Source organism: Phyllostomus hastatus, unplaced genomic scaffold, assembly GCF_019186645.2.
Source record: "Phyllostomus hastatus isolate PE091 unplaced genomic scaffold, TTU_PhHast_1.1 phas_scaffold_28, whole genome shotgun sequence".
Lineage (NCBI taxonomy): Eukaryota > Metazoa > Chordata > Mammalia > Chiroptera > Phyllostomidae > Phyllostomus > Phyllostomus hastatus.
In genome coordinates this window covers 5,672,024-5,686,886 of record NW_025334022.1, presented here as the reverse complement: position 1 = coordinate 5,686,886, position 14,863 = coordinate 5,672,024, and the positions used below count along the sequence as shown (strand labels likewise).

Below are 14,863 nucleotides of genomic sequence, written 5' to 3'. Positions count from 1 at the left end.
GAATGGTTATGCACTGCACAACCCTAGGAGGTTGTGCCATTCACATAGACAATAATTGAATGGCGCCACTAGGGTTGTGCAGTGCACAACCTATACAACTATACTTGGCCTTCCATGCATAATGTATTGTCAGTGCTTTGTTCATCAAGGGAATGGTTTTGGGAGAGGGAGAGAATAGTAGTTTGGAACCACTCTCAAGGATTTAGTAAAGGAGCTGAGGCAGTGAGCTGCTGCTGTGACCAGGTAAGGAAGAGAAAAGTGCAGTTGTGGCTTTGAGAGGATTATTCTCTGGCAGTAACAACCATAACATGTGAGGACTACTTACTTTCATTCTTTCAGTGAGTAATTTTTTTGAGGGCCTACTATATGAAGATTGAAGAACATGGAAGGATTTGTAGAGGAGAGGGCATTTGAGCTAGGTCTTGTGAGAGAAATGGGATATAAAAATGTAAAGACGAGTAAAGATAAGTTATAAGGAGAGATTTCCAGAGGAAAGGAATAGCAAGAGGAAATATAAAGATAAAAAACTGCATGGGGTATATGGGTAATTGTGAATAATTCATTTTGGTTTGATAAAAAACATATGAAAAAGTAGTGAACAATAATGCTGGCTGGGGGCTCAAATGATGATGGTTGAGGGAAGGAGTTGTATGCCAAATTTAGGAGTTTGGACTTTTTTCAGTAAGTGCTAAGGAGCCATTGATGTTTTGTAAACTAGTTTATTGAGATATAACTCACCGTACTATTCTTCTCTTTAAAGGACTTAAATCAGTGGTTGTTATTATTTTGACAGGCATGTGTAGCTATCACCATAATCAATTTAGAACCTATGTCACTTCCATAAGAAGCTCCATACCATTTACCTATCACTCCCCTATCTGTTCTTCTTAGCTCTAAGCAATGACTAATCTACTTGTCTCTATAGATTTGCCTATTCTGAACATTCCATACAGATGAAATCATATAATATATGGTCTGTTTTGACTGGATTCTTTCATTAAGCATATTGTTTTTAAGTCCATGTTATAGCATGTATCAGTACTTCATTCCTTTTTGTGACCAAATAATACTCCATTGTAAACATATACCATATTTTGTTTAGTCATTCATCCATTGATTGTTATTTGGATTTTTCCGCCTTTTGGCTATTATGAATAATTCTGATATAAACATCCATGTGTAAATTTTTATGTGGACATTTCTCTTGGAGATACACACATGCATGCACATGTATGGAATTGCTGGGTCATATGATAACTGTATGTTTAACCTTTCTAGGAACTGCTACACTATTTTCCAATGTTGCAGCATCATCTTACATCCATACCAGCAGTTTATAAAGCTTCCATTTTCTCCATATCATCACAAACATCTGTGATTGTCTTTCTTATTTTTGTCTTGCTTATAGTTGTGAAGTGGTACCTCACTTTTAACTTGATTTGCATTTCCCTGATGATTAATGATATCAAGCATCTTTTCATATGCATATTGGCCATTTGTATGTCTTCTTTGGAGAAATTCTATTAAATCCTTAGCCCACTTTTTAATTGGGTTATTTGTCTTTTTTGTTAAGTTTAAGAGCTATTTATGTATTGTGGATACTAGACCCTTATCAGAGATAGGATTTGCAAAATTTCCTCTCATTCTTTACAATATCCTTTTAAGCACTGAAGATTTTAATTTTTGTGAAGTCCAGTTTATCTGTTTTTTTCTTTTTCCACTTGTGCTTTTGGTGTTACATCTAAGAATACATTGCCAAATCTGGACTCATAAAGATTTACTATTATATTTACTTTTGAGAGTATTTTTAATTGTATTTTTTAATTGTTATTCTATTACAGTTGTCCCAATTTTTCCCTCTTTGCACCCTTCTGCCCAGCCCTTGCTCCACTTCCACAGTCAATTCCCACCCTGTTGTCTATGTCCATAAGTTATTCATACATATTCTTTGACTGGTCCCTTCGCCTTCTTTCTGCCATAACTCCCTCCACCCCTACCTTCCCTCTGGCCATTGTCAGTCTGTTCCATGTTTCTGTGTCTCTGGTTCTATTTTGCTTGTTGGTTTATTTTGTTCACTAGATTCCTCTTTAAGTGAGATTATATGGAGATTATGTGGTATTTGTCTTTCAGCAGTGGCTTATTTCACTTAGCATGATACTCTCCAGGTCCATTCATACTGTCATAAAGGTAGGAGCTCTTGTTTTCTTTCTGTTGTGTAATATTCCATTGAGTAAATGTACTTCACTTTTTCTATCTAATCATTTACTGATGGGCACTTGTGCTGCTTCCAGCACTTGGTTATTGTAAATAGCACTGCTATGAACATAATGTTGCATAAGTTCTTTTGAATTGGCGTTTCTAGTCTTTTATGGTACATTGCCAGCAGTGGAATTGCCGGGTCAAAAGGCAGTTCCATTTTTAGTTTTCTGAGGAAATCCATACTGTTTTCTACAATGGTGGCACTACTCTGCATTCCCACCAACAGTGCACTAGGGTTCCCCATTCTCAACATCCTCCCTAGCACTTGTTTGTTGATTTACTAATGATAGCCATTCTGACAGGTGTGAGGTGATATGTCATTGTAGTTTTAATTTGCATTTTTCTGATGGCTAGTGATATTAAGCTTCTTTTCAAAGGTCTCTGGGCCCTCTGTATGTCCTTGGAGAAGTGTTTGTTCAGTTCCTTTGCCTAGTTTTTAATTGGATGGTTTATCTTCCTGGTGTTGAATCATATGAGTTCTTTATATATTTTGGAGATTAAACCTTTGTCCCACGTATTATTGACAAATATGTTCTCCCATATGGTTGGTTTCCTTTTCACTTTGATAATGGTTTCTCTAGCCATGCAGAAGCTGTGTGTGTGTGTGTGTGTGTGTGTGTGTGTGTGTATTTATTTAATTACTTTATTGTTGTTCAATTACAGTTGTCTGCATTTCCCCCCACCACTGCCCCCAGCCCAGCCAATCCCACTTCCCTCTCTTGCTTCCACCCTCTCCCTTTTTAAATTGATGTAGTCCCATTTGCTTATTTTTTCCTTTATTTCCTTTGCCCTAGGAGATATATCAGGAAAAAATATTTCTATGTGGTATATCTGAAATTTTATTGCCTATGTTTTCCACTAGGACTTTTATGGTATCACAACTTATATTTAAGTCTTTTACCCATTTTGATTTTATTCTGGTGTATGGTATAAGTTGGTGGTCAGGTTTCATTTTTTTTTTTTCATGTACCAGGCCAGTTCTTACAACACTATTTATTGAAGAGACTGTTTTTACTCTATCGTATGCTTGTGCCACTTTTTAGAAATATTAATTGAATGTAGAGACATGTGTTTATTTCTAGGCTCTATATTCTGTTCCATTGATCTGTGTGTCTGTTCTTATGCCAGTACCAAGTTGCTTTGTTTACAGTGGCCTTGTAGTATAGTTTGATAGCAGATAAATTGATCCCTCCAGCTTTATTCTTCTTTTTCAAGATTGCTGAAGTTATTTGGGGTCTATTTTGGTTCCATGAAAATTTTGGAGTCTATTCTAGATCAGTGAGATAGGCCATTGGTACTTTAATAGTGATTACATTGAATCTACATATTGCTTTGGGTAGTATGTACATTTTGATGTCAATTCTTTCAATCCATGAACACAGTATGTGCTTCCATCTATTTGTATATTACTCAGTTTCTTTCTTCTGTGTTCTATAGTTTTTTGAGTATAGATCTTTTACCTCCTTGGTTAAATTTATTCCTGGATACTTTTATTTTTTTGCTGCTATAGTAAATGGAATTCCTTTCCTAGATTCTCTTTCTGATAGTTCATTTTTGGTGTACAAAAATGCCATCCATTTCTGAATGTTGACTTTGCATACTGCTACTTTGCCAAATTCACTTATTAGGTCAAGTAGTTTTTTGTTGGAGATTAGAGGGTTTTCTATGTACACTGTCATATCATTTGCAAATAATGACAGTTTCACTTCCTCTTTCCAATTTGGATCTTTTATTTCTTTTTCTTGTCTCATCTCTGTGGCTAGAACTTCTAGTACTATGTTGAATCAGAGTGGTGAGAGCAGGTCTTGTTCCTGATCTTAAGGGAAAGGCTTTTAGTTTTTGCCCATTGAGTATTTAGTTGGCGTTAAGTTTCTCCTATATGGCATTTAATATGTTGAGGTATACTCCTTCTATTCCCAGTTTGCTGAGGGTTTTTCTTTTTTTATCATAAATGGGTGCTGTATTTTATCAAATGCCTTTTCTGTATCTATTGATATGAACATGTGATTTTTGTTTTCTTTTGTTTATATGATGTATTATGTTTATTGATTTACAAATATTGTACCATCCTTGCATCCCTGGGTTGAATCCCACTTGACCATGGTGTATGATCTTTTTAATGTATTGCTGGATGTGATTTGCCGATATTTTTTTGAAGATTTTAGCATCTATATTCATCAGAGATAGTGGCCTGTAATTTTCTTTTTTTGTTGTGTCTTCCCCTGGTTTTGGAATTAGGGTAACACTGACCTTGTATAAAGAGTTTGTGAGTCTTCCCTCTCCTTGAGTATTTTGGAATAGTTTGAGAGGAATAGGAGTTCGTTCTTCTTTGAATGTTTGATAAAATTTGCCTGTGAAGCTATGTAGTCCAGGGATTTTGTGAGGTAGAAGGTTTTTGAATGTTGCTAGTTGTTATTGATCTATTCAGGCTTTCTGCTGCTTCTTGATTCTGTTTTGGAAAATTGTATGTTTCTAGAAATATGCCCATTTAGTTCAGGTTGTCCACTTTTTTGGCATATAGTTGCTCATAGTAATTTCTTTCAATCTTTTCTATTTCTGTGGTATTGGTTGTATCTTGCCACTTTTGTTTCTGATTTTATTTATTTGGGTCATCTCCCTTTTTTCCTTGATGAGTCTGGTTAAGGGTTTGTTGGTTTTGTTTACCTTTTCAAAGAACCAGCTCCTGAATTCATTGATATTTTGAATTATTTTTTAAAAAATATTTATTTTTAGACAGAGGGGAAAGGAAGGAGAAAGAGAACGAGAGAAACATCAATGCGTGGTTGTGTCTCCTGTGTCCCCTACTGGGAGCCTGGTCTGCATCCCAGGCATGTCCCCAGACTGGGAATCGAACTGGCGACCCTTAGGTTCACAGGCTGGTGCTCAGTCCACTGAGCCAAAGGAGCCAGGGCTTTTTTTTATTCTTTATGTCATTTAATTATGCTCTGGTCTTGTTTATTTCCTTCCTTCACTTGCTCTGGGCTTCCTTTGCTGTTGTTCCTCTTGTTCTTTTAGATGTAGGGATAGGTTGTTCATTTGAGATTTTTCTATCTTCTTAAGTTAGGCCTGTATTGCTATGAATTTCCCTCTCTGGACTACCTCAGCTGTGTCCCAGAGGTTTTGGGTTGTTTTGTGATCATTTTCTATTTTTTTAGAAGTTTTTCTGTTATATTTTTTAAAAAGGTTTTATGTATTCATTTTTAGAGAGATTGGGAAAGAGAGGGAGAGAAATATTGATGTGTGGTTGCTTTTCACATGCTGCCCACTGGGGACCTTGCCTGCAACCCAGGCATGTGCCCTGACTGGGAACGAACCAGCAACCCTTTGGTTCACAGGTTGGCACTCGATCCACTGAACCACACAAACCAAGACTGTTTTGTGTTCATTTTCATTTGTTTCCAGGTACTTTTTGACTTCTACCTTGATCTCATTGTTAATCCATTCAATATTTAATAACATGTTATTCAGTGTCCATGTACTTAACTGTTTTTGAATTTTTTTCTTGAAGTTGGTTTCTAGTTTTAGTCTATTGTGAACCTAGAAGATGCATGATATGATTTCAGTTTTCTTGAACTGTTGAGGCTTGTTTTCTGTCCTAACATGTAATCTGTCTTTGAAAATGATCCATGTGTATTTGAAAAGAATTAATATTTTGCTTTTGGGGGGATGAGATGCTTTGTAAATATCAATTAAGTGCATTTGATCTCTGGTGTTTTCAATGCCACAATATCCTTGTTGATTTTTTGTTTGAATGATTTATCCATTTTTGACAGTGAAGTGTTAAAATCTCCTACAATGACTATATTGCTGGCGATCTCCTTAAAGTTCTCCAAGATTTTCCTTATGTATTTAGGTGCTCCTGTATTGGGTGCACATATGTTTACAAGGGTTATATCTTCTTGTTGGACAACTCCCTTAGGTACTATATATTGACCTTCTTTGTTTTGTTATGGCCTTTGTTTTGAAGTCTATTTTGTCTAATATAAGTATTATTATTCCAGCTTTTTTTCTTTCATGTCCGTTTGCTTGGAATATTTTTTTCCAACTCTTCACTTTCAGTCTGTGTAGGTATTTTGTTCTGAGGTTGGTCTCTTGTAGGTAGCATTTATGTGGGTTGTGTTTTCTTATCCATTCAACTATCATATGTTTTTTGATTAAAGCATTTAATCCATTTACATTTAAGGTTATTATTGATTAGGTATTTATTCATTGTCTTTTTCCCCTTTGTGACTGTGTTTCTTTTTTTCTTTCTTTTTCTTCATATTTTTTTTTGTTGTTGTATAAGTACAGTTGTTTCCATTTACCCCAACCAATACCCTGTGCCCCACCACTCCTCGTCTCCCACCCTTGATCCTATCCCCTTTGGCTTTGTCCATGGGTCCTTTGTACATGTTCCTTGACTTTCCCCCATTATTTCTACCTTAATCTCATTGTTAATCCATTCATTATTTAATAACATGTTATTCAGTGCCCATGTATTTAACTGTTTTTGATTTTTTTCTTGAGATTGGTTTCTAGTTTTAGTCTATTGTGAACCTAGAAGATGCTTGATATGATTTCAATATCTTTTCCCCATTATCCCCCCTCTTCTCTGGTCACTGTCAGATTGTTCTTTGTTTCCATGTTTCTGGTTCTATTTTGCTCACCTGTTTGTTTTCTTGATTAGGTTCCTGTTAATGGTGAGATCATACGGTATTTGTCCTTCACTGCCTGGCTTATTTCACTTAGCATAATGCTCTCCAGTTCCACCCATGCTGTTGTGAAGCGTAGGAGTTCCTTCTTTCTCTCTGCTGCATACTATTCCATGGTGTAAATGTACCACAGGTTTTTGATCCACTCATTTACTTATGGGCATTTAGGTTGTTTCCAGCACTTGTCTATTGTAAATAATGCTGCTATGAACATTGGGGTAAATAGGTTCTTTTGGATTGGTGTTTCAGGATTCTTAGGGTATAATCTCAGCAGTGGAATTGCCAGGTCAAAAGGCTGTTCCATTTTTCATTTTTGGAGGAAATTCCATTCTGTTTTCCACAGTGGCTGCACCAGTCTGTATTCCCACTGGCACTGCACTAAGGTTCCCTTTTCCTCACATCCTCACCAGCACTTGTTGTTTGTTGATTTGGTTATGATGGTCACTCTGACAGGTGTGAAGTGATATCTTATTGCAGTTTTAATTTGTATCTCTCTGATGGCTAGTGATGGCTAGATATTTCATGTCTCTGGGCCCTCTGTATATCCTCCTTTGAGAAGTGTCTGTTCAGGTCCTTTGCCCATTTTTTAATTAGGACATTTGTCTTCCTGGAGTGAAGTCATGTGAATTCTTTATATATTTTGGAGATCAAACCTTTGTCCAATGTGGCAAATATGTTTTCCCATATGGTTGGTTCCCTTTTCATTTTAAACCTGTTTTCTTTAACCATGCAGAAGCTTTTTAATTTGATGTATTCCCATTTGTTCATTCTTTCCTTTATATCCCTTGCTCTAGGTGACATATTGGTGATAATATTGCTGAGTGGAATATCTGAAATTTTCCTGACTATGTTCTCTTCTAGGACTTTTATGGCATCATGACTTATATTTTTTCCTAGATTTTTAAGATGTTATGTTAGGTTGTTTATTTGGGATTTCTCTTTTTTTTTTTTATATAGCATCTAATGACATAAACTTCCCTCTTATTACTGCTCTCACTGCCTCCCAGAAGTTCTGATATGTCCTATTGTCATTCTCATTTGTCTCTCTCTCTATGTTTTGATCTCTTCTTTTATTTTTTTGACCCAGTCATTTTTTTAATAGTGTGTTGTTTAACTTCCACGTATTTGTGGGTTTCTCTACTTTCTTTTTGCTGTTGACTTCTAATTTCAAGAATTGTGGGCAACCTCAACCTGAGTCTCAGCTTCTCATCTACCTCTCTGAACAACATGAGCTTCAGCACACACTCCAACTTCCCCACAAGCTACTCTACCCTGGCCTCCATGTAGTCGCCCAACTACTGGGTCTGGCAGGCCAGTAGTGTGGCTGGCATCTATGCAGATGCCGGGGGCTCAGACTCCGGTATCTCAGTGTCCCACTCCACCAGCGTGTGGGGCAGCTGGGGATCCGGAGGCCTGGTTGCAGGGATAGCCATGGGTCTGGTGGGCAGAGGGGGAATCAAGAGTGAGAAGGAGCCTATGCAATGCCAAAATGACTGCCTGGCCTCCTACCTGAAGAGGGTAAGAAGCCTAGAGGATGATAATCAGAGACTGGAGAGCAGAATCTGGGGATACTTCGAGAAGAAAGAACCCCAGGTCAGAGACTGGGGACATTATATCAAGACCATCAAGGACCTGAGGGCTCAGATCTTTGCAAATTCTGTAGACAATGCCTGCATTGTTCTGCAGATTGGCAATGCCCATCTTGCTGCTGATGACTTCAGAGTCAAGTATGAGAGAGAGCTGGCCATGCACCAGTCTGTGGAGAAGAACATCAATGGACACCAATATCACTCGGCTGCAGCTGGAAACAGAGATAGAGTCTCTCAAGGAGGAGCTGCTCTTCATGTAGAAGAACCACAAGGAGGAAGTAAATGGTCTACAAAACCAGATTGTCAATTCTGGGTTGACTGTGGAGTTGGATGCCTCCAAATCTCAGGACCTTGGCAAAATCACGGCAAACATCTGGGTCCAGTATGAAGAGCTGTCTCGGAAGAACCAAGAGAAACTAGACAAGTACTGGTCCCATCAGATTGAAGAAAGTGCTACAGTGGTCACCTTGAAGACCACTGAGATAGGTACTGCTGAGATGACACTTACAAAGCTGAGACATACAATCCAGTCGTTGGAGACTGACCTGGACTTGATGAGGAATCTGAAGGTCAGTTTAGAGAACAGCCTGAGGGAAGTGGAGATGCGCTATATCAGGTAGATGGAACAGCTCAATGGGATCCTACTGTACCTGGAGTCAGAGCTGGCCTAGACCTGGGCAGAGGGGCAGCTCCAGGCCCAGGAGTATGAGGCCCTGCTGAACATCAAGGTCAAGCTGGAGGCTGAGATTGCCACCTACCACAGCCTACTGGAAGAAGGGGAGGACTTTAATCTTGTTGATGCCCTGGACAAGAGCCCCTCTTTACAAACCACCCATGAGACCACAACCTGCAGGATTGTGGACCACAGAGTGGTGTCTGAGGTCAATGACACCAAAGTTTTAAGGCATTAAAGGCAGCAGAGTGGGATATCCCATGGCAGGGCAGAAGGCCAATAAAAAGTTTATTGAAAGGTTAAAAAAAGAAAGCATTGTGGTCAGAGAATATGCTTGGTACAATTTCAATCATTTTTAATTTGTTAAGGATAGTTTTCTGGCCCAATATATGATCTATCTTAAGAATGATCCATGTGCACTGGAGAAGAATGTATAATCTGATGTTCTGGGATGAAAGGTTCTGTATATGTCAATTACATACATTTGGTCTAAGACTGATATTTCTTTATTGATGTTCTCTTTGAATGACCTATCTAGAGCTGTCAATGAAGTATTAAGTTTCCCAACTATATTTGTGTTTTGATCAGTTTCTCCCTTTAGTTCTGTGAGTAATTGTTTTATATATTTTGGTGTTCCCTGATTGGGTGCTTATATATTAAGAAATGTTATGTCTTCTTGATGTAGTGTCCCCATTATCATTATAAAATGTCCATCTTTTTCTCTTGTTACTTTTGTTATCTTGAAACCTACTTTATCAGCTATAAGTATGACTATATCTGCTTTTCTGTGGTTGTTATTTGCTTGGAGAATTATTTCTCACCCTTTCACTTTGAGTCTGCTTTTGTCTTTGCAGCTTAGATGTGTCTCTTGAAGGTGGGATATGGTTGGGTTTTGTTTTTGATCCATCCCTCTACTCCTTGACTCTTTATTGGTGAATTCAGTCTGTTCCCATTTGGGGTAATGATTGATGTATGAAGGTTTCCTTTAGTATTTTTGTCATTTGTTTTCTGGTAGCTCTGTACCTCTGTTGATTCCTTCCCTTTGTGTTTCAGTCTGTTGCTTTTGTTTGGGGGTATCCATGCTTCTTTCCTTTGTTCCCTGTTTTTTTAAGTTATGTTTCTAAGTTTTGAGGTTTTTGTGTGTGATTGCCATTAGATTTATGAGAAAGAACATTGCATATATACAGTAGCTTTTTTCCTTTTGAGTGCATCTGATCTCCATCATCCTTTGCCAGTACAAACCTTTGATTTCTCATCCCTCACCTTTTATGTTTTTGTTGTCTCAAATTATCCCTGTATATGCTGTAAGTTTTTTGGTGATCATCTTATAAAGTTGTGACCCTTTGCTCTTTCTTTCAGGTAGAATACCCCCCTTGAGTATTTCCTGCAGTGGAGCTTTCCCGGTGGTAAATTCCATCAGCACCTGTATGTCTGGAAAGGTCTTTCTTTTCCCTTCCTATTTAAAGGAGAATTTTACTGAATATATTATCCTTGGCTGGTAATTTCTCTCTTTCCGTATTTTGAATATTTGGCTCCACTCTCTTCTGGCTTAGGGAGTTTCTGCTGAGAAGTCCGATGATACTTGATGCGCGTTGTTTTGTAGGTCACTTTCTTTTTTTTTTTCCTGGCTGCTTTGAGAACTTTTTTCTTTGTGATTGATTTTTGACAGTTTTAATACAATGTGCCTTGGAGAGGGCTCTTTAGATTAAGGTAACTAGGTATTTTGTTTGCTTCTTGGATTGAATGATCTAATTCTTTCCATAGGTTTGGGATGTTCTCATCCACTATTTATTTGAGTAGGCTTTCCATTTACTTCTCTTCTTCTGGAATACTTACAATTCTTATATTGCTTTTTCTGATTGAGTCAGATAGTTCTTGTAGAGCTCTTTCTTTCTCTCTCTCTTTTGTTTAATGTTTAGGTTTCTCTTCTTCCCACTGTGTTATTTCTGGATTCTTATCTTTGATATTGCTAACTATTTCCTCCATTTGGTCAGCTCTATTTCCTATTATCAGTAGTTCATTCCTGATCTCCTTTATTGAATGCTTCATCTCCAGGATTTCTATTTATTTGTTTTTTAAAGTTTCAATCTCATTGGTAAAATACTTGTTTTGTTCATTAATTTTTTTAAAGATTTTATTTATTTTTAGAGAGGGGGAGGGGAAGGAGAAAGAGGGAGAGAGAAACATCAATGTGTGGTTGCCTCTCACGTGCCTCCCTACTAGGAACTTGGCCTGCAACCCAGGCGTGTGCCCTCACTGGGAATTGAACCAGCAATACTTAGGTTTGCAGGCCCTCACTCAATCCACTGAGCTACACCAGCCAGGGCCATTAATTTGTTTTCTCAGCTCATCAAATTGTCTGTCTGTATTTTCTCATATCTTTTTGAGTATTTTCAGAACTGTAATATTGAATTCTTCGTCATTTACATCACATATTTCCATGTTTCTGGATATTTTTCATTTCCTTTCTGAGCTGCCTTGCTACCTTGGTTATTCATGGTATTCAGTAGGTGATGCTGAATAACAAGTTTTTAAGCTCGGTGAAATCCCAAATCTCATCTCTGTTGCTATCAGTATATCTGTGTATAACCGTGACATTTGGGGGTAGAGTTTGTTTTTCCCTTTTGGTGATAGCAACGGTAGACCTCCACAGGGGTCCCCTGCCATGTGCCACAACCACCGGAGGTTAGTCACAGAGGGAAATAACAATTCTGGCATGAAAGTTCTTAGGTTTGGAGATAATGTGCTCTGAAACCCAATACCAAAGGCCACAGGAGGAGAGTTTTAGGAGTCTAAAAGGCATCAGGACTCTGTGGCTCTATTTCTTTGTTTGGAACCTTGACCACCTAATACCCAACAGTCCCAACAGAACCCCTGTGCTATGTCCTTCTGTGGGCCTCTTGTCTGGCTCAGCTGCAGTGGCAGTTTGCACTGCTCACTCCTGCAGGAGTGCCCACTGAGCCTCTCTGCTCCTCCCAGCCAAAGGAAGTGCTGGCCACAGTTGACTTCCTCCCCACTCTGAGTAGAGCCCACCATGAATTCCAGGCCACAAGGCTGCATCAGTGGCCCTCTGAGCTATCCTTACTTCTCTCTTTCCTTTGTCATTCCCATTTGCCTACCTTTAGTTGCTTCAATGTGCAGATCTCTCAGGTGTGCCTGTATGTTTAGGAGGCAATCATTTTTTGAGTTATAGCTGATCAACTTGTTGAAATTTCAGGGGTAGACACCAAGGGAATCTCTCATGTTACCATACTTCTGATGTTACTTGCCCATGCACTTTTGTGCTGAGCTGGGCAAATTAAAAAATATATATATATATATATATATTTATTTATTTTTAGAGAGAGGGGACTGGAAGGAGAGAGGGAAACATCAATATGTGGTTGTTCCTCATTCGTCCCCACTGGGGACCCAGCCCATAACCCAGGCATTTATCTTTACTGGGAATAAAACCAGTGACCCTTTGGTTTGTAGGCCCATGCTCAATCCACTGAGCTACACGAGCAAGTGCTGAGCTGGGCAAATTTTGACATGCATACAAAGTGCCAGGTTGGTGCTGGATATGCTCAGTTACATTTTAACTTTCCTTCTGTTCTTGTTTGCCCTTCCAAGTGACTTCTCTTCCCATACTTTCTATAGCTAAAAGTAAATTTAACTTTCTGTCTACTTGTCTACAATATGTACTACCAAAATTTGGAGTGTTTGGCAGCTAACCAAGGAAGAAAGCAGGGATATTCAGGCAAAGGCTGGGGGCATTTGGACCTCTGAATTAAAATGTTATTTGCCTGTGGCTCCTGTGGTTAATTGTGATTGTGGATATGGCTCCAGCATGACAGAGTAGAAAAGTTAATGTTATAAAACTTTGAAGTTGCTAAAGGAGGCCATTGCTAAACAAAAACTTTGAGGGTTGAAAGTTTTTCTGAAAGAAAGGGTTTATTGAGCTATATGCTAGACAATGAAAGGACCACATCCTGGGACATGCCATCTAAACCATCAGCAGCAGGGCTAGATGGAGAAGACAACATGCCCACCATCCTGGATTGTTTGCATTCATTCATACAATGAGTTTGGAGAAGAAAGATGTGAGTTGTCTTGAAAGAATTTACATTGGCTAGGTAAAGGGTTTAGGAGGCAGTTAAGTGGAGAAAGTTCTAGGATGGATGCATAGTCTGTAAGGAAAAAGCATTTGCTTCTTTTGGATTGGTTGTGGGCAAAAGTCTGGAAAGTTCATGTGTAAGCAAGATGTGATGGCATCTAGTGGTCAGCTATTCAGCTATTTTTTCTAGATAATCATGGAAAATTGTCACCTGGAGATTGATTAAAGTTTTAACATATATTCAGAAATGAGAGAATTTTTCTGTTGGTTCTGATAACTGATTAACCTCTCTTATCTCTTCCTTCTACCTTTTCGTCTGCTGTATTTTAATTTAGGACATCTCAGAATTTTTCCTTGTCAGGAGTTTACTGAAAATGGAGTATGATGAATTGGGGGCTCTTTTTCAAATCTGCTGATTTAAAATGTTTACAAACATCTGATTTAAAGATTGCTTGAAAAAGATACCCTCTATCCTGGTTTTGGGAATATACAGCCAAGATGAGAAAGGGCAAGGTGCTGGTTGGAATTGTTAAGAGCAAATGCAGAGTTAGACCTTGGGTCTCCAGTTTGGCTAAGACAATTCAGAGCCAAGAACTCTAATGCAAGAAGTTTACTTAGAAAGTCACAAAGGTAGAAGTTATGAGCCAGTTGAGCTGTGTGGGCTCAGGAAACAAGTTACAGAGGCAAAAGAAGGGCTCTTGGAACTTAGGAGAAAGAAAGGAAAAATAACATGCCTGGGGGAAGAAGAGGGGGAAAATTGTGGGCATGCTCCAGAGAGAGGGGGCGCATAGGGAAAAGCATGTATGAGAGAGAGAGAGAGGGAAAGGAAAAGGGGAAGAGAGAGTGCACACTTTAGGAAAGAATGTGGTTGGGGAGAGGTATGGGCATGCTCAGGGGAGAGAGAGCACATGGCGCTGGGTCCTTTGTCTTAGGCTTTTTATCTTTTTTTCCAAAGGTGGAGATTTTAGAGGAGGTCTTGGGGGAGGATCTCAATAGACTATTCATTAGGTTTCCAGGTATGTCCTTTCCAGGACATGGTCTCTACTGATTGGTTGGCACTAGGGTAGAGAGAGTCATTAGTCATTGCATCTGGTACTGATGTCATCAATTGTCTTGCTTTATCTGGTTTTGCTGCTTTCCTGGTCCTGGAGCTGAAACACAATGGTGGCCTAAATGTCAGCTCTAGTTTGACCAAAATTCTGTCTCTGTGGTCTACAGACTCAAGGCTTTGTTCCTAAGATTATTTGATGTTTATCTGAACCTCATTGTTCTGGGGCCTTAATGCTTAAGGGATTGGTCATGTAAAGGCTTGTATGAAAGCCATATGAAGCTATTCTCTGGCTACCTTCTTCCTCCTCCCAGGGAGTCTAAGCCACATAACTAGCAATATGAAAGGTTAAGGGGACTAAACCACATGTCTATCGACATGCTGGGGAGGAAAGATCATCCTGGGGGAAAGGTTCTAGCCTTCTTGTTTCTCAGTTTTACCCATTACTAGGCACCCAGGACTTTCTGCTCTGGTGACATTCCATACCTGGTCTATGGCTCCTGCTCT

At 38.8% G+C, this 14,863-nt stretch overlaps 1 protein-coding gene and 1 pseudogene across 11 annotated transcripts in view; both read left to right on the top strand.

Moving 5' to 3' along the window:
* TMEM164 (transmembrane protein 164) overlaps positions 1 to 14,863 on the top strand; it is a 221,006-nt gene that overhangs the window by 61,308 nt on the left and 144,835 nt on the right. The window lies entirely within an intron of this gene.
* On the top strand, positions 8,142 to 9,450 carry LOC123805101 (annotated as a pseudogene).